An 8,246-nucleotide genomic window follows, 5' to 3' on the forward strand; every position below is an offset into this window, starting at 1 on the left:
CCAAAGCAATCTTGAAAAAGGAAACTGAACCTGGAAGCATCACAATCCTGGACTTCAACATATATTACAAAGCTGTAATCATCAACACAGTACGGTACTGGCACAAAAATAGACACTCAGATCAAGGGAACAGAATAGAGAACACAGACATGGACCCACAAACATATAGCCAACTGATCTTTGACAAAGCAGGAAACAGTATCCAATGGAAAAAAAGTCTCCTCAGGAAATGGTGCTGGGAAAACTGGACAGCAACATGCAGAAAAATGAACCTGGGCCACTTTCTTACACCATACACAAAGATAAGCTCAAAATGGATGAAAGACCTACATGTGAGACAGGAAACCATCAAAATCCTAGAGGAGAAAACAGGCAAAAACCTCTTTTACCTCAGTCACAGCAACTCCTTACTCCACACGTCTCTGGAGGCAACAGAAATAAAGGCAAAAATGAACTTTTGGGACCCCATCAAGATAAAAAGCTTCAGCACAGCAAACAAAACATCAGCAAAACTAAATAGCAACTGACAGAATGGGAGAAGATATTTGCAAATGACTTAAGAAATAAAGTGTTAGTATCCAAAACCTATAAAGAACTTCTCAAACTCAACACCCCCCAAAAAAAAAAACAAAAAACAAATACTCCAGTGAAGAAAAGGGCTAAAGAATAGACACTTCTCCAAAGAAGACATCCAGGTGGCTAACAGACACATGAAAAAATGCTCAACATCACTCACCATCAGGGAAATACAAATCAAAACCGCAATGAGGTACCACCTCACACCCATCAGAATGGCTAACATTAACAACTCAGGCAACAACAGATGCTGGCGAGGATGCAGAGAAAGAGGATCTCTTTTGCACTGCTGGTGGGAATGCAAACTGGTGCAGTCATTCTAGAAAACAGTGTGGAGGTTCCTCAAAAAGTTAAACATACAACTACCCTATGAGCCAGCAATTGCACTACTAGGTATTTATCCAACAAACATAGGTGTGCTGTTCAAAGGGGCACATGCACTCCAATGTTTATAGCAGCACTATCGACAGTAGCCAAAGTATGAAAAGAACCCAAATGTCCATCAAAGAAGTGGTATAAAGAATCAAACGAATGAAATCTTGCCATTTGCATCTATGTGGATGGAACTGTAGGGTATTATGCTACACGAGATTAGTCAGAAAAAGACAAATATTATATGACTTCACTCATATGAGGACTTTAAAATACAAAACAGATGAACATAAGGAAAGGGAAGCAAAAATAATATAAAAATAGGGAGGGGGACAAAACATAAGATACTCTTAAATACATAGAACAAACAGGGTTGCTGGAGGTGTTGTGGGAAGGGGGATGGGGTAAATGGATAAAGGGGATTCAGGAAATCTACTCCTGAAATCATTGCTGTACTCTATGCTAACTAACTTGGACATAAATTTTCAAATTAATTAAAATAAGTAAATAAAAATTAATAATTTTTAAAAAATTTTTAAAGGGGAGCCACTCCACAGTATGGACTGTTACCAGTCCCTTACTGATGGACTTTTGGGTTGTTTCTATTTTTTTTAATCATAAATGCTGCAGTTAATTATCTTATACATGCAATATGTTGAAAGTATTCAAATATATCTGCAGGAAATTTTCCCCAAATCTAATTGCTGGGTGAATGGACAAATTGAAAATATATTATCAAATAGACTTCCACAAAACGATACCAATTCCTGCATACTAATAACTTTAATGGCCTTGTTTTTCCATAGGAACTCTCACTAATGACAGTTTTATTTGAAACTTGGGGAAAAGATTGCTGATGATTGTCCTTCCTATGATTTACCTTTTTCTGTATGAAGACATTTCACAGTCCTTGACTTTTCCAAACTTTAATCTTTGTTGCAGTTTCTATGAGAATCTTCCTGATATTGCTGACATGGGATTTTGTTTATTCATAGAATTCCTGTTTAAGGAATGATCAATGATCCCCAGCCTTAAAATTTAAAACAATGGAAAATATAAACCTCAAATGTCCTGAGAGAAATAAAATTGCTTAAAAAAGGAATATTAAAAATAAGCAACACATTTTTTATTTAACTTTTTATTTCAGAATAGTTTTAGATTTATAGAATTACAAAGACTTCTTTTATATCAGTTCCCCTATTACTAGCATCTTACATAGTATGGTACATTTGTTGTAGTTGATGAATCAACACTAATACATTATTATTAAATAAAGTCTATACTTGACTCAGAGTCCCTGGGTTTTTGCAAAACATTTTTTTTTTTATTGTTCCAGGACCCCATCCAGGATACCACATTAGGCTCCCTAGGCTCCTCTTGATTGTGACAGTTTCTCAGACATTCCTTGTTTTTGTTTTGAGGAGTAATACGCAGGTGTTTCATAGAATGTCCATCTACTGGGATTTATATCATGTGGGTTTTTTTCATGATTAGAATGGAGCTATGGTGTTTTGGGGGGAAGACCACAGAGGTAAAGTGCCATCCTCACCACATTCTTTAAAGGGCATGTAATATCATGACAACATCACTTTGGTCTTAACTTTGATCAGATGGCTTAAATAGTGTTTGTCAAATTTCTCCATTGTAAAGGTACTCTTTTACTCCCTTTTCATATTGTACTTATGCACAGGAAGTCTTTACACACAGCCACATCTAAGGAGGGCACAGTATCTGCATAAATTAATTATTGTGCACAAGACATTTGCCTATCTTCTGCCATTTATTTATTCAATCATTTTTTGTATCAGTATGTGTTCATGGATATTTATCTTTTGGCTTATAATTCAAAACTACTTAGTTTTTTTTGCTCAAATTATGCAGGTTTGGCCACTGGATGCTCTTTCTCTTGGCTCCTGAGTACCTTTGATGTATCTCATCATTTTGGTTTTATCTGCTTGTTTTGTTTGTTTTTAAACTACTTATTTCTGAAACCATAAGATGCTCCTGGACTCATCTTTTATATTTCCTGTCAGCCCTAGAATAAGCCGTTTATCAATTACAGAGTCATGTTAGAAAACAAGATCTAGACACAAGGTGTGCTGGTTGCTACTGCACTGTAACTGCTTTAGACCATTTCATCTGACAGAGCAAGAAAATATATGTGTATACCAACCTGTGCATGTATACTTAACTATCCCTATTACCATGTGTTATCTGTATTAAGATAATCATAAGTTTATATTGACTCTACCTTTTTTTTCCTCACCTGATTGTCACCTCCTACTCCAACGGTGAGATACCTACCTCCCACTATCTGCCATCTATTTATTTAATCATTCAACTCTACCATAAATATGTGATGGTTTCAGAACTGCTAACCCACACTCCCACGAGAAACAACTGTATCAGCTAGAATGCTGTTAAGTACAGTTCCTTTTGTATTTATCATTACAGACTCTACTAATTTCCAATGTTATTTACATCAGTATCTTTTGGCTGTATCCCTACAGTGAGGTTGTTTTATGCATTTGTAACATGGTTAGGTAGTTTTGTCACATTCCACATTCCACCTTGGGATCCTTCAACCTCCTAAAACATGTTTTTAATTTGCATATATCGAGGTTCATTTTTTTGTCTTCTAACATTCAGTGGGGTTTGACAAGTAGCATCATGTATGCACCAGTACAGTAGCACACAGAGTAATTTTATTGCCAAAAGAATCCCCTGTGCTTCACTTGCTTAGCTCTCCTTGACCCCAGAACCCTAGCAACCACTGATCTGCTTACTTTGATTTGTCTTTTCCAGAACATCATATAAATGGAATCATGCAGTGTGTATCCTTTTTAGAACAGTTTCTTTCACTTAGCAGTATGTATTTGATTCATCCATGTTTTCATGTGGTTTGATAATTCATTATTGCTGAGTAATATTCCAGTGTATGGATGTATCACAATTTCTTAATTTATTTACAAGTTGAAGGACACCTGCGTTGCTTACACTTTTTGACAATTAAGAAGAAGCTGCTAGAAATATTCACCTGCAGGATTTTTTTCTTTTTTCTTTTTTTAGTAACTATATATTTTCAAAGTTGGTAAATACCTAAGAGTATGATTCCTGGACTGTATGGTAAGACTATGTTTAGCTTTGTAAGAACTGTCCAACCATCTGCCAAAGTGCCTGTACCTTTTTGCATTCCCATCAGCAATGAATAGAGTTCTTGGTCTGCATCCTCACCAACAATTGGTATTGTCAATTTTGTTTTTTTTTTAATTGAGGTATAATTGACATATAACATTATTTTAGTTTCAGGTGTACAACAGGATTTTATACTTGAATATAATACAAAATGACCAACTCAATAAATCTAGTTAATACTCACTGCCAGATATAGTTGCAAATCCTTTTTTCTTATGAAAAGTTTTAAGATCCACTCTCTTAGCAACTTTGAAATAAACATGCTATTACCAATTTTGCAAATGTTAGCCACTGATATGAACGTATGAATGTAGTGGTATTTCCTTCTTTTGACTTGCATTTTCCTGCTGCCAAATGATGTTGAATATCTTTTCATATGCTTTTCAGTCCACAGACATGGATTTTCCATCTGTAAATCTTTTTTTGGTGAAGAATCTGTTCATATATTTTGGCCTTTTTTCAGTTAAATTGTTCGTTTTCTTATTGTTGAATCTTAAGAGTTTCTTGCATATTTTCATATGTCTTTCCAAAGAAATGTGTTTGCATATACCTACTCCCATTCTGTGGTTTATCTTTTCATTCTTATGTCTTTCATAGAGAAAATGTTTTTATATTTAATAAATTCCAATTTATTTTTTCATGGATCACAGTTTGGGTTGGGTCATGTAGAATTCCTCCATGTTTTCTTCTAAAGGTTTTATAATTTTGGATTTTACATTTAGGTCTATTAGCCACTTTGAGTTAAGTCTGTGAAAGGCATATGATTTTCTTGCATATAAACATCTAATTGTTCCATTTGCTGAAAAAACTATCCTTTTTCCATTGAATTGCCTTTGTAGTTTTGTCAAATATCAGCTGACTATATTTGTTTGAGTTGATTTCTGGGCTCTATTCTGTTCCACTGATCTATGTGTCTATTGTTTTTCCAATTCCATGCCATCTTGACTACTATAGTTGTATAGCATGTCTTGAAATTATAGTGTTAATTCCCCAACTTTGTCTTTCTTTTTCAGTATTGTATTGGTTATTCTAGGTTTTTCCCTTTCCATATGAACATTAGAATTAGTTTGTAAGTATCTAAAAAATAGCTTGCTGTGATTTTTTGATTTGTTAATGTTGAATCAACAGATCGAGGTGGGAAGAACTGACATCTTAACAATATGTAAGCTTCCAATATGTTAACACAGAATCTCTCTTCATATGTTTGGGGCTGCTTTGAATTATTTCATCAATGTTTTGTAACTTTCTGCATACAAATCCTATATCTATTTTTTCAAGTCTATACTTAAGGATTTGTTTGTTTGTTTTTGTTTGGTTTTTGTTGTTGTTGTTTGATGCCATTATAAAAGGTAATTTCTCTTAGGGCACCTGGGTGGCTCAGTTGGTTAAGCATCCGACTCTTGATTTCAGTTTAAGTCATGATCTCCCAGTTTATGGGATCCAGCCCTGCATTGAATGCCCCTGCTTGGCATTCTCCCCTTCTCTCTCTGCCCCTCACCTATCTGCTCATGCTCTCTCTCTCTCAAAATAAGTATATAAACTTTAAAAATAAAAGGTAATTTCTTCTCATTTCAAATTCCAATTTTTCATTGCTGTTATGAAGGAAAGCAACTGACTTTCAGATATTGACCTTGTATCCTGCAACACTGCTGTAGTTGCTTGCTCCAGGTGATTTTTGTTTTGTTTTTTAGTCTTTGGAGTCTTCTACATAGAACGTTTATGTTATACATGAATAGACCTGTTCCTTAATTTCTGTACACCTTTTATTTATTGTCTTACTGTCCTAGTTAGGACTTCCACTATGGTGTGAAATAGGAGTAGTGAGAGAGGACTGCTTTGTCCAATTTCTACTCTTAGGAGGAAAATTCAGCTTCTCATTCATAAGTATGGAGTTAGCTGTGGTTTGCTGGGTGGGGTGGGATGGGTGTTTTTTGTAGATGTTCTTTTTCAAGTAGAGAAGTTCCCATCTACTACTAGTTTATTGAGAGTTTTCATCACAAATGGGTGTTGGATTTCGTGAAGTGCTTCCTCTAAACCAAAATGATCATGATTTTGCTTCTTTAGCCTGTCGATTATATTGATTTTCAAATGTTGAATCACTCTTGTGTCTGGAATAAGTCCCGCTTGGTTGTTGTACAGAATTCTTGTTGGGGTGCCTGGGTAGCTCAGTCTGTTAAGTGTCCGACTTCAGCTCAGGTCATGATCACATGGTTCGTGGGTTCAAGCCCCGCATCGGGCTCTGTGCTGACAGCTAGCTCAGAGCCTGGAGCCTGTTTCAGATTCTGTGTCTCCCTCTCTCTGCCCCTCCCCTGCTCATGCTGTCTCTTTCTCTCAGAAATAAATTAAAAATTAAAAAAAAAAAGAATTCTTGTTATTTACTGTTGGATTTGTTAATATTTTGTTTAAGGTTTCTGCATCTATGTTCATGAGCAATCTTGGTCTGTGAGGTTTTTTTCTTATGTCTTTATCTTGTTTTGGTATTAGGGTATTAGATGTAATAGAAAGTTGAGAAGTGTTCCCTCTGCTATTTTCAATAGATTGTGGTGAGATGGTATTATTTAGTCTTTACCTGCTTGATAGAATTCACTAGTGAAACTAGTGGGGTGGATTCTTTTACAGAAGGTGATTAATGAGGAAAAGCAAGGGAGTTCACTGCGGATGACAGAACATAATGAGCAAGGGAGAGAGTAATAGATTTGAGTATAGGTCATATGGGGTCTTATAGGCCATTTTAGGTACTTTGGGTTTTGCCTTGACTAAAATGGAGAGCTATTAAAAGGTTTTAAGCTGAGGGCTAGTTTAGGGGTTGAAAAATAATTTTCCCTCTACCATTCTAAGTTCTTAGTTGAAACCCCTGCAATAAAAAATAAAAAGAGAAAAATAGTTCATTAACATGTATACCTCATGAGTCCATAGGAAATACCTAGAGAAAAAAGAGCAACCAAGAAAGCAATGTTAGAATTTTCATCTTAATAGGGAAAGTGGATGGGAGATGTAGGCTTTTCAGGGGAGAGTAAATGATTTTTAGGAAAGGTGAAGGCCCCCACAGATGGGAAGTATGAGCATTTGTGACAAGTGTGTCAGAGTGTGGTGTCAACTTCTTTCCTATGATACAAGTCAATCTTCCTTGGCTGATGATGACAATGGAGTTTGTTCTGGAGGATCTGTCTGTAGGCAGATACAGGAAATCTGGAGAAAGCTTCTTTTTGCATTTGCTGTTTTTCAAGATCCTACAGCTCAAAATAATCAATATATCAAAGGGGCATATTTTGGGGAGGTGTGTTCTGCTACCCTTCAGTGGCATGCTAGAACTTATGCTACAACAGCATCACTATGACTCCTCTATTAAGAACAGACTATGAGTAAGGCACCTGGGTGGCTCAGTCAATTAAGCATCTGATGTCTGCTCAGGTAAGGATCTCACGCTTCATGAGTTCCAGTCCTGCATTGGGCTCTCTGCTGTCAGTACAGAACCTCCTTAGGATCCTCTGTTCCCCTATCTCTGCCCCTGCCCAACTTGCACACAAGCAGGAGAGCACTCTCTCTCCCAAAATAAATAAAACATTTAAAAAAGAAAAGGAATAGAGGCACCTGGGTGGCTTAATGGTTGAGTGCCCGAATTCAGCTCAGGTCATGATCTCACAGCTTATGGGTTCAAGTCCCATGTCCAGCTCTGTGCTGACAGCTCAGAGCCTGGAACCTGCTTTGGATTCTGTCTCCCCTTCTCTCTCTGCCCCCTGCTCATACGCTGTCTCTCTCTCAAAAATAAATAAACATTAAAAAAAAAAATAGACTGTGGGGAACACAGGTAGAAGCAGAAGGAACACTTAAGAGGTTTACTGCCATAACCCAGAAGAGAGGGAATACTGTATCAGCCCATTTTTAGGAGAATGGATGCAATGTTATATTCACAACTGGATTACTATACAGTAATGAAAATTAATTTTAACTCAACAACAGGGATCAATTTTAGTAACCTACTGTGAAGAGAAAAAAACATGTATCAGAAGATTATCTGATGGCATGATGGCTTTTAGAAAAAAATTAAACCATATAGTTTGGCCATGTATAGTCATCTAATTGAACTACCTTTTCAAAAAGAA

This window comes from Hyaena hyaena, unplaced genomic scaffold (assembly GCF_003009895.1).
Source record: "Hyaena hyaena isolate Hyena2069 unplaced genomic scaffold, ASM300989v1 scaffold_637, whole genome shotgun sequence".
Taxonomy (NCBI): domain Eukaryota; kingdom Metazoa; phylum Chordata; class Mammalia; order Carnivora; family Hyaenidae; genus Hyaena; species Hyaena hyaena.